Below are 13,598 nucleotides of genomic sequence, written 5' to 3'. Positions count from 1 at the left end.
TATCCCTTAATATTAATTTATATATATACAATGTGCCCCTCCTGACAACAAATTTTGGCTCCCCTGGATGAGAGGATGAACATGAATGGAATATGCAAATGTTGGGGTAATAGGTAGAATTCAGATGTTTTGATAGATACCAAGATAAGAATAAAATACAACAGAAAGTAAGGATAAAATTGCAAATCAAAAAATTAGAGACAGAAAAAAACCATGGACGATGGCATGCGGTTTTAGTACAGGGAACTGGGACGGTATCTAGTTTTTGAATATATTTTATATTTTATAATATAAATTAGCTCGAATAAACCAGCAATCTGCCGTTGTAAAATTTGTTGTCACAAAAATTTCCTATAGGTTTTTTTTTATTTTATATATATTGTCACCAATTTTTATGTGAATTGTTTTAAACAAACCTAATATAATAATATATTGAACTACTATAACATTCTAATAATAAAAAGAGATGGTGGGTGCTACATCTCTCACAATTTTTTTATACTTAATGATGAGCTAATTTAAAATGGATATTAGTCAGAGACAAATAAGATAAGATAAGATATTCAAAGGTTTGAAATCAAATTAAAGATACGGCTGATATTCAAATTCAAAGTACGGGAGAATATCTTCGAATCTCCAATAGACTAGGAGAATTGTTATATATAAATACGAAACCTGACTACTGAACAGGTATGAGACAATTGAATACATTAAATTACTGCCATTTTTCAGAGGTCACTGATTTGATCGGCAGAGCTCTTGGCAGGCACCACACCAGCGTACATTAAGATTCATCTCTTTTCTTTGCAAGGAAAGAGTGTCATTCCGAGCCGTGCTAATTTGCCGCATGTGGGAATGATTAGTTTCTTGAAAAAATATGACTCAAGCTGGGACGCACTGTTCCAAATTAAATTAGGAAAATTGTTAGTTTTATGTTGGATATTTGACTGTATCAACAAGTTGATGTGACCCAACAGACATGCAAATGGGAGCAAAATGTATTCAAATTCCCTTTGGGCCGTTTGACTATTTTTTACTATCATAATGTCAAATTGAGAACACGATCCGGGAACACGACTCCGAGCAACACATTACTCAAAGGGGCACAGCTCGAACAACTAAGGCTGGGGGCATATTGACTCGAGATGAGAGCCAATTACAACTCCAGTGAGTTTTTGAGTGAACCAAGTTATATGGCCTACTATTGAGACCGTAAAAATAATTTTTGTATACTATAATTATGATCCCACGTAAACCACGAGACACGTGCTCTCATGGTCTAACCAATACACAAATATTATGATATATATATATATATATATATAAAGTAATATCACTAAAATCAGTAACTTAACTTGCAATTTGTCCTACATATATGATTTTTTGTGAATAAATATACACGATTTGGATGATCTTTAATAATTGCATGCCGATAAAGTTGGTGTGAAATTGCATGTTAAATGTCAAAATCATGAACATTGAGTCGTTTTTGCTCATTTATTTGTGCATGACATGCTAATTATCGCAATGTGCTAAAAAAATGTTCGGTGATATGATTCACATATTCTATTATAAGATATGGAAGGAAATTAATGCAAAATGAATAGCAATATGTTTCTTTGCATAGTATTTTGGCCATGAAGGATCATGCCCACCTGGTTGAAATTACAAATCATTATCACTATATATATATTTATATAGAGAGAGAGAAAGCTGTAACCAGCAAATATTTGGGGAGATGAGCTCCAATGACAATTTAAAAAATAAAATAAAATAAAATAAAATAAAATTCTTAACTCCCCGTGTCTAAAATAAATGTTGTATACTCTCGTAACTTTGATTTTATTGTTTGTTGTTTAACAATAACAACCCAATAACAATTAATATAACATGCGTACGAATTTACTATTGGGGAAACGGAAGTTTTAAAACTTTATGAGGGATTTTCAAATAAAGATCTTGATTCATGTGTAGAGACAAATTTTACGCATAAAGAATATGATGAGCTTCAATTAAAGATAGAAAACTTACCTCTCCTCTAAAGTGAATATTTTCACTTATTGTAGATCCCTTTGCTAGATGCCTCTTCCTTAGATCTCCATCCTGTTGGTAATTATCTTACTGTAAGTGCAAAATTTCGCTCAACCAATAATGATTGAGAAAAATAAAACAACTCACTCAAAAACAATAAAAATAAATAAGAACAGTGTATAGAGAAGCGTAGAATTGCTTGGCCCTTTTCATTGGAGGTCTGGGCCTCTATTTATACACAAAAATTGGTAGAATTAAGGTGGGACTCGCGTTGCTTGTCCTCCAATTCTTCCCATACATGACTTTCTTTATAAATAGAGTTCTTTCTATTGTATAATATTTCCTACGCAGAACTTGCCTTGTATAGAACTTCCTATCAAAGAATTCTCCTTTTATGATAAATCCTTCTACCGATAGGACTTGTTCAATCTTGGAAAACTGGGCTGAATATATCTTGAACTAGTTGGGCTTGAATAACGGGCCGGATGTTTAATGTTAACATGTTGGGCTGTTAATCTCTTGATTCGAGCTTCAACAGGGCTGACGGTCAAATAACAATAGTATTGGGCTTGTGAACAGTGATCTTGGACTAGTATCAAACTCAATTTGGGTTTGAGCGAGGTGGGCTTCATAAACTCATCAAGGATAAGTTTATATTTATGGTGACGTGGATTATTCTCATTGGAGGGAGATTTTTCCCTCCACACTTACCTTTAGAAATCACCAATAAGCCTACATGAATGACCTTGGAGAGCTAAGCTTGTGGGAGCCTCCATCAGATGAGAACACTAATCCTAAAATTCTAGAGAGAGAAAAACTTTTCTTGTTTTCCAAAAATATTGCACAAAGGTGTAACCTAAAATACACGTGAACCCATTTATATATACGCAAAATAAAAATAATAATTGAAGACAATATATTTTTCTTAATCTCTAAAATTATCGTGATATCTCAAATCTAATAGGTCTCCAATATTAAGTTGGACTATGAGTGAGAATTCTTTGTGCTTATTATTTTCTTGGCTACAATGAATTAATAATTAGCCTGATCCGTTATACCATGGATCCAATTCAATTAATTCATAAATTAATTTCTACTCCACTAAAAGAAATTAATTGAACTCCAATTAAATAATAAATAACCTATAAGTCAATGTTGCATTTTGACCCCTCTATGCATAATTAGTTATCGGATAAATAAAGTCATCAATCCGACTACTAAATTAATATCTTTATTTTGGTACCTTTGATTATTTCCAACTTGATCACAGTAAAACATTTGTTTGATAAAAATAATAATTTAAATAAATAAATATATAAAAAATTATTTTATCTAAAAACACACAAAGGCCTTCGAATCTACTTTGTGATCAACCATAATCAATACAAAATAAATACAAATAGCAATGATGCAAATATTGAAAATATAACCCTCTAACTATTAATTACATAATTACCCAAAGTATTGGTCTATGGATTCCAAATTTCCGCCGAACAAATCAAAGTAATTATTAATTAATAAAAGAGTCTACATTTCTCTTATACTTAAGAGTCAAATGCCATGACAGTGATACCTGGAGGAAGATTATATTATGAACCACATACCCAGTAGCCAAATAATATTAGAGGAGATGGTTGGCATATCAGATATACCCCATATAGACACACCTAATATAAATACTGAGAATAATGAGACACAAGAAGTCCCTGTTGAAATGACATCATCTAGTACATCGATTCCTGCACCGGTCCTTCGTCGTAGTGGGAGGACTATCATCCGACCCGATAAACTAACCCTTTTGGGTGAGATCTATGAGGCCGTCCCCGATAAACACGAGTCGGACCCAGTAAGCTATGCGGAAACGTTAACCGATATAGATGCGAATCATTGGAAAGATGCCATGAAATTAGAGTTGGAATCTATGTATTCTATAAAGTCTGGGAAATTGTAGAACTTCCTAGTGGGGTTCAGCCCATTGGTTGTAAGTGGATCTACAAACGAAAGAGATGAATGGATGGGAATGTTAAGACATTCAACTCAACGTGAAAGTATTAATTATTAGTGCTCATTATGACTATGAGATATGGCAAATGGATGTTAAGACGGCATTTTTAAATGGTCATCTTGAACAAGACATCTACATAAGGCAACTAGACGGTTTCGTGGTTAAAAGTCGTGAGGACTGTGTATGTAAGTTGAATAGGTCTATTTATGGACTTAAGCAAGCTTCATGCACATGGAACATTTGTTTTGACTAGGAAATCAAATTATTTGGCTTTGAACAAAACATGTTTAAACCTTGCGTTTACAAGAAAAAGCACGGTAATGTCATCATGATTCTCGTTTTATATGTTGATGACATTTTACTCATTGGTAATGATGTAGAGGCTTTGTTATCAGTTAAAAGATGGTTGCTCAATAAATTTGAGATGAAAGATTTTAGAGAAGCAAGCTATATTCTAGGGATCAAGCTTTGCGAGATCGAGTTAAAAAAAAATAGGCTTGTCTCAAGAGTCTTACATTGACAAAGTTCTGACCAGGTTTGGAATGGAAAACTCTAAGAAAGGGTTTTTACCATTTAAACATGGATTGGCTCTTTCCAATGACCAGTCTCCCAAGACTGATAAGGAAATTGAGCAAATGAGGCGGATACTATATGCTTGGTAGTCTTATGTATGCCATGGTCTGAACCAGACCGGACATATGTTACTCTATAGGGATTGTCAGTAGATATCAGTCCAATCTTGGACTTGATCATTGGTCAGCTGTGAAGAATATCTTAAAATACCTTAAAAGAACAAAGAGTCTCATGCTCATTTATAGAGGTGATGATCTGATTCCAGTCGAATATACGGATTCTGATTTCCAATCAGATCTAGATGCCAGGAGATTTACATTTGGATATGTGTTCAAACTCAATGGAGGGGCAATTAGTTGGAAGAGTATAAAGCAGGGTTGTACTGCTAACTCAACCATAGAAGCAAAATACATTGCAGCCTCTAAGGTAGCAAAAGAAGTTGTTTGGTTGAGAAACCTTCTAATTGAACTATAGGTTGTGGAACATATAGATCGGCCTATACTGCTTCATTGCGATAATAATGCGGCTATAGCACAAACCAAGGACCCAAAATTTCATAAAGGAATAAGACACATTAAGAGGAAACATCATGTGGTTCGTGATATAGTAAAGCGAGGAGATATACTTGTGGCCAAGATTGCATTAAAACATAACCTTACTGATCCATTCACAAAGGCTTTACCAATCAAGATCTTTGATCGTCATATGGAAAATATGGAAGTTAGATGTCATTCGAATTGACTATAAGGGCAAGTGGGAGCTGTTGGGATTATGTGCCCTAGCATAGCAAATTCTTATTTGGATTGTAAAAGTCATCGTTCCTTATCTGAATATTGTTATTAAGGCATTATACAATTGGTGAATGGAATGTATTATTTTTTCGATTCATTATGGAATTGATTTTGTCCACTTGATTACAAGATATATTTTATATATGTATGTAATGGCAATTAATACTAAGTTATAAATTAGTAATCATAAATGGTTCAAAGTCGATAATTATGGATGGACATTTAAATAACTAAGACTTGAACCGAGTCCACGATAGGTTGAGATATATTGCGAGAGCCATCGTATGCAATTGCTCTCTATCACAGTCATGGTTTTTAACTTTCAAGTATGAGAGATGTATAGACTCTTTTATTAATTAATAATTACTTTGATTTGTTCGGCGGATATTTAAGGATCCATAGATCGGCACTTTGGGTAGTTATGCAATTAATAGTTAGAGGGTTGTATTCTCAATATTTGCATCAGTGCTACTTGTATTTATTTTGTATTAATTATGATTGATCACAAATTAAATATAAAGGCCTTCGTATGTTTTAGACAAAATGTTTTCTATATATTTATTTAGTAAATTATTATTTTTGTGAAACAAATATTTTATTGTGATCAAGCCGGAAATAATCAAAGGTAACAAAATAATTATATTAATTATGTTGTCGAATTGATGGCTTTATAATCCGATAAATAATTATGCATAGAGGGGTTAAAGTGCAATATTAACTTAGATGTTATTTACTATTTAATTGGAGTGTAATTAATTTCTTTTAGTGGAGTAGAAATTAATTTATGAATTAATTGAATTGGGTCCATGGATTAATGGACCAGACCAATTATTAATTTATAGTAGCCAGGAAAATAATAAGCCCAAAGATTCTCACCTATAGCCCAAGTTGATATTGGAGTCCTATTAGAATTGGAATATATGAATTAGAGATTGAGAAGGATATATTGTTTTCTTTCCTTGTCTTTATTTTGCCTATATATACATTGGTCCATGTATATTTTAGGGGTGACTTTTGAAAGACAAATGAATATATTTTCTCTCTCTAACTTTTATGGCTTGCTTTCTTTTCTAAAGGAGGTTACCATAAGCTTTGCCTCTAAGGTCATTCATCAAGGTATATGGGTGATTCCTAAAGGGAAGATCACTATCAAGAATAAGGAAAAAGGATCTTGCTAAGGAATCTACAATAAGTGAGAACATTCACTTTAGAGGAAAGATTTAAAGGTTTACTCAAACATTTGATATAAGTATTCGATCTATTAATTGAATGATGCATCATCTTTTATTTTATTTTATTTATAAAACTTGTCTCTATGTGATAAATCAAGATTTATGTATGAAAATCCCTCAAAAAGTTTTTAAAACTTGCACGTTTCCGAACAGATGTAAGTGGGTGATTGAATTTTATAGTGGGTTTACAACCTAAGATGGAATAAAAGAATGCTCGATTACTAATCGGGAATAAAAATAAAGTATGGAATGACCCCAATTCTAAAAAAGGTCAATTTCGAGTTGAAAATCAATATCTACACTTCAAAAGCAGCTCTAATAGAAGAACATAAATAATAATTACCGTGCATTTTGTTGCATTCTTATTTGATACTTGTTGTATTTAATTGACATTGTATTTGACATTTTAAGTCCAACGCTCTCTTCAAAATGATTGGGGGCAATATTCGTTTGCAAAAAAGATTACAATCTCCTATATTAGATGGGTTCTCACAAAGGTTAGAAATATATATTCCTTATTAAAGGGAGCTTACGAAGCTTAGACAAAATAATTAATCCCTTATTAAAGGGCGAGCTGAGAAAGCCGTAAAATTTATTCCCTTATTATAGGGCGAGCTAAATGAAGTTCGTAAAATTAATCCCTTATTAAAGGGCGAGCTGAGTGAAGCTCGTAAAATTTATTTCTTTATTAAATGACAAACTAAGTGAAGCTCGTAAAATCTCTCTTTCATTTAAGGGTAAAATAGTGGCCAACACATGTTTTTATGAGCTTGTAAATACGTGACAATCTACAATATGCTCGGTCGATATATAAATAAAAAGTGTTCCCTTCCAAAAGAAGGGAAAAATAACTTTTGACATTCTCGATACTCGATAAGCGAAGCACGAGAATAGGATGAGCCAATTTAATATGGATATTAGTAAAAGAGAGATAAGATAAGATATCCAAAAGTTTGAAATTAAATTAAAGATAATGCTGATATTCAAATTCAAAGTACTAGAGAATATCTTCGAATCCCCAATAGATTACAACAGACTGTGAGCATCGACATATATAAATACGAAACCTAACTACTGAACAGGCATGAGACAATTGAATACATTAAATTACTGCCATTATTTAAGAGCTCCGATGACTGACTTGATCATCAAAGAGCTCTTGGCAGGCACCACACCAGTGTCAGTCAAGGTTCATCTCTTTTCTTTGTGGGGAAACGGTGTCGTCCCGAGCCGTGCTGAATTTCGCTTCAACACTTAATAATTAAAGTTCTTAATCTACCAACTTTTTTTATTTTAAAAAGTGAATTTTTGAATTTAGCTTTGTTTATTAGACACGCATCGCGCGTACATACAAAAAATTACAATCACTAAAGAGTAAGTTGTAATACCCCTAATTTTTAGAGCATTTAATTTAATTATTTTAATTGTATTTTAATTTTTTTATTTGGTTAATTGTTAATTTTGTGATTTAAGTGCTTATGTGATTATTTGTTTAATAAGATTATTTGAATTGTTTAATGTGTTTTACTTGTCATTAATTGTTTATGTGTAATCAGTTTAATTATTTAATGTGCTTTAGTTAATTGGGCTAGTTTATTTTTTAATTTAGTCATGGATTGGGCTTGGAGTTGTTTGACCCAAAAGAATGGGTTGGGCTAATTAGAGAAGGCCTAGATGTTTACATAAAACTATGGCCCATGGGAAGGTGCATATAGTATTATATATATATATATATATGTGCATGTTATTTATATATATAGATATATATGTATATGGTAAGTGGTTAGTGCTTTGGTAAGTTATTAAGTAAAAGGAATAATAATAATAGTAGTAATAGGATTATTATTATTATTTTATTTTAGTTAGTTTTATGTTAGGATTTGGGTGTTAGTATATATAGATGTGGGAGTTAGAAGAAGATGGTTTTACACATACGTGAGTTACAAAAGAGGCAGAGATCTAGAGACAGAGAGAGATGAGGAATACGAAGCTGACCGGAAATAGCTTGAAGATCGCCGGATTTAGAGAATAAGACCGGAGAATTCATAGTTGGTTTTCAATTCGAAAATCATAAGCAAGTTCTTATTCTTTCTCTTCTCCTTTGGATATCTGATATCTCCATCTCTTGTTGAACTTTAGGAATTAAATCAGAGAATTTAATTGGATCAATTGATTGCCATGCATGAATTGAATTGAAGGATTTTGTGTTTTAATGTGTTCAATCTTCGACTTGATGAATTCTTTGATTTGATGCATAAAACTTGTTTTAAATTGTTAAATCTTGTGTAGATTCGTTGTATAAATCATGGGTGATCTTATGAGACTTAGAAATCTTGTTTTAGGACCCGAATCGTGGATTTATAGATCAAAAATCAGATCTGCAAAAGCTGCTAGGAACTCTGCGCTCGAGCACAAACCTGTTCCGACGCACAGTGCTCGAGCACTGGGGTTTGTGCTCGAGCACAGAGGGTTGTGCTCAAGCTCTGTGGGTTGTTTTCTTCAAAATAGTTTTAAATAATCCTATTTTAAATGTAATTAATCCCGAACACGTTTATGGGTATTGGAGACAATAATATAGGTCTAAAATATATACTTTGGTGATAGACCTTCATGTTTTGATGTTAGATGGAAATAATTAAATTAATTAACTAAAATTAATTTAATCTTTTGTAATATTTAATTTGTGTAATTAAATATGATTGTTGATTTCATTATTATATCAATTAATCTTTTGGAATATTTAATTTGTGTAATTAAATATAGTTGTTGGTTATAGGATTATAATCATTGTTGTTGATATTCTTATGATCTACAAGCATGATAAATGGATATAATTAATTGTTTATCCTTGTTAAATATAAGTTGTTAATATTATGATTTTAAAATCATGTTTCTATCATAACTGTAGTTCTAGACTTAAATTGTTATGGATTATAATTGTCATGCTCTTAAATATATAGTTATGATGAGATTTATTCTTGTATGTAATGTTGATCATTGAGATAGCTATTAAGTTACGCTCTTTGATAATTTGTACTATTGTTAGATATGGTATTGATGTGTAAGTGGACTGGCTATTAAGTCATGACACTCTACTTGTGCCATTGTTAGATATGACATTTATTTATTAATGTTGTATATATATATGTGTGTGTGTGTGTGTGTGTGTGTGTGAACCATGATACAAGCTTAAGGTCTTCGGATCTATGGTTAGGACCAGGGGCGAAGCCACGATTTCAATTCAGAGGGGGCACAATTTAAAATAAAAAAAAAAAAAAAAAAAAAAAAAATCGACTAACATTGATATAACATGCAAAAAGAAGAATTTTAAGAAGAAAAAAGAAAGAAAATTGAGATATATTTCAAAGGAAAAAAAAATTAGAGTATGATTCTAAAAGGAAAATTTGACTTTCTTTTAAAGAAATTTAAGGAATTTAAAGAACAAAAGAAAGAAAAAGTTAAGATAATTTTAGAAATTTAAAATTTAGGGGTGCACGATATATAATTTTTCATATATACTTAAAAAAAATTACAAATTAACTATATATATTCTATTGGGCGGAGCCAGGCCAGGTGGGCACATGCCCCCCCTAGGCCTTAATTGGCTCTGCCCCTGGTTAGGACTAAGGCGTATATTGTTGGATTCCGATGGGTAGCCAGAATAGGTGATGTGTGTGCCCTTGTAGATGACAGTATTCATGATTACTTTGTGTGCGCTTTGCATGATGCCTACTACATGATTGAGACTGCCATATTACTAGTGAGAGTCCTAATGTGTATAAATGTATATATCGACTATGTAGATATAGCATGAGTTTGGCTAGGGACGTATTGATTATCGGTTCTCTGATTGGGTCGTAGTAGAGCGAACTTGTTTGTGAGCTTGATCCACCATTTTATTTTTCAGGTACTCGGCAGTACCAGTCTTAGAGTTGTTCGTGTAGATCAGAGATTATTCATTTTCACTCTTTCGGATCATTGATGTAAGACATTCTTCAGTTTATTCATTTATTTATCAGACTTAGTATTAGTATTTACTTCAGTTGGGATTTTATTTAGGGGTCCATATGGTATGGATTCCCGAAGAGAATTATTGATATCAAAGAAGTTTATTAATTATTGGATTTTATTCATTAAGGATTTAATTATTTAATTAATATTTTAGTTTTCCTTTCAACTTTTATTTATTCTATAATTACCTATTTGTATTCTGTGCTTGTTTTAAAATATTAATTTCTTGATATTCCTTGATTTTGTGCACGGACCTGATCAACCCGTATTCCGAAATCGAGGGGTATCGTAGTTCTATTGAAAAAACTAATTGGTAAATTACACAAAACTCCCCTATGATTGGCCATAATTGCAGGCACCTCCCCTATGGTTTGGGAAATTACTCGGATCTCCCTTAAAAATAAAACTAACTTACACAGACCTCCCTTCTGTTACAGTCAACGCAAGTCAATGACGGATTTTACTGATGTCATGTACACACCTCACATGTTTTATCCTTTTGCACGCGCCAACAATTTCTTCACCCTCTGTTGGCAAACTATATGATTTAGGGTAATTGCACGGATCTCCCTTATAATTTGCCATAATTACAAGGACCTCCCCTGTAGTTTGAGAAATTATTCGGACCTCTCCTAAAAATGAAACTATCCTACGCGAACCTCCCTTATGTGACAGTCAACGGCAATCAATGACGGATTCTGCTGATGTCATCCACTTAACTAAGTAAAATACCCATAATACCCTTATCCCTATCATTATATATAATGTTCCCAAATGGTATATATAGACATTGTATAACACATATATTTATTTGCACAAAGGGAATTTTGAACCTTGAGATGAACCCCAAATGCATTCCAACCCAATTATACATACATATACATATATATATAATTTTTACAGAGAAAGAGATGTTCTTCATGATTCAACCCCATACCCATACAATCACGCAACGAACAACAAAGGGGAGAGTTTTGAGAGTCGATAAAATTCAGAGCAACAACCAAATGGGAAAGTGCACATAACTTCAATATCCATAGACGCGAGCAAGGGCACACAACCTTAGGCGACTGATTTTCAGTGAGTTTCAGAAGATCAAACAAAGACCAAATTAGAAGCTTCAGAGATAACCCAATTGAACTAAAAGCTGGGTTTTCAATGGATGAACAATTGCACCGCTTAAGGTTTGGTATTTCAAATTTCACCGTCGGTTTAAAAATCATTCTCTTTATCAACAAAACCCAGTCATTGAAATCAACAACTTCGCTTTCTCAGACAACAAAACCATATTTGACATTAAACTTCAAATAAAAACAATTAAAATCGCGACTCGTAGTTTTGGCTAATTGTTCTGTAAATATGGATTGATATAATATGATCCCTCTTTCTCGTTTCCATTCATTATGTGTTAACGGGTCTTTGGGAGGGGTGTTTTAGGCATACTTTACTGAGTTATTTAACTCACCCCTTTATTTAATAATTTTCAAGAACCACCAAAGAAGTGGTTGATGAGGTACCTCCACGAACTTGGAAGTGGACACGTGTTCCTTTCGACTCGTTTTGTAATGACAACAGTTTTTATAAAGACTTGACCATGGATTTGTAATTTTTGTTATCTATTGTAAAAACGTTGTGAACATATTTTTTTGGATGACTTATGGTCATCTTGGAATGTATATTGGGAATGTATGTTGACTTTAGTTCCACGTATGTAATGCTAAATTGAAATTGGGAATTATGCTCTTATGTAAATGAACTATTTTTACTATGAAATTTAAATAGACGGAAATTGGGTATGTAAGTGATTGAATGATTTAGTATATTAATGTTTACGAGTGTAATGGGAGCCTTGGGTGTCATATATACCATGTTTATTACAAGTTGAAAAATATTTTAATGACCTTCATGGGACCAAAGTGGTGTCGACACTCAAAATAGGTTTTTCTGTGCCATTTTATGCATTCTGGCCATGAAATGGTTCAGCCCCTCTGAACCGGTTGAGATATGAATTTAGGTTTCGAAAATGGGCTACTACCCAAGTTGAACAGGTTCAAATGTCCCCGAACTGGTTCAAGTGTCCCAAAATCAATTGAGTCTTGACATATTAAAGTTTTGGACCCCCAATTTCAAGTAACCATAACTTCTTAATTTTTTTTTTTGATAAGTCATAACTTCTCCATTTGAAATCCAAATTAGGTCATTCTTGAATCCAAACTAACGAGCTTGATGTCAGCTTTCCAATGATACCAACCGCATTCCAAAAATACAAATGTAAAGAGAGTTATGACCGCTGTTCCAGAAATCTCTTAAACCGAAAAGGGATATTTGTGGGAAACCATGGTTGAAGTCCTTAGAACCTTTTAGAATGTTATCAAATGATTAGAATGGATTTAATGGACCTTATTTGACTTGTTTAGGGTCAAATTATCCTCCTACCTTGTATGAAATGACTATTTTGCCCCTAGTAGGCCCTCACGTTCGGGTAAGGACCCAAACTTACTTTCATCGCCTGTTAATGACTCGGATCCTCCGAGGTTGGGTCATTACACACACACACACACACATATTCCCCGTTACCATGTTTGACAACAAATCATAGAACATAGAAACAGAAACAACAATTTGGAATTTGGGATTTGCTATGGCGTGTGAAGCATTAAGGTGGGGAAAGGTGGTGGGTGGTTGAAGATGGGTTTGGTCGCAGAATGTCTCAGCCTGAGAAGATGACTTTGTCAGTATCGCCGGAATGTATAGTCGATGGGTGGTGGTGATAAAATTTTAAATAATAGGGAATTTTGGTGAAAAATGTAAGAGAAAGAGAGAGTGGAGACAAGAAGAAGTGTTGAAAATTAAGTGTCCCTGGCATTGTACCAATGGAATTGAATTCCTTAACACTTCCTGATTCCTTCCCCCACCCCACCACTAAATTGTTTGGCAAACAAAGGCAGATGGATC

The sequence above is a fragment of the Cornus florida genome, unplaced genomic scaffold (assembly GCF_030987335.1).
Source record: "Cornus florida cultivar Cherokee Brave unplaced genomic scaffold, ASM3098733v1 CherokeeBrave_3.0.0_Hap2_Chr01, whole genome shotgun sequence".
Classification (NCBI taxonomy): domain Eukaryota; kingdom Viridiplantae; phylum Streptophyta; class Magnoliopsida; order Cornales; family Cornaceae; genus Cornus; species Cornus florida.
The sequence above is the reverse complement of the archived record's forward strand: the minus strand, read 5'-3'. Positions refer to the sequence as shown.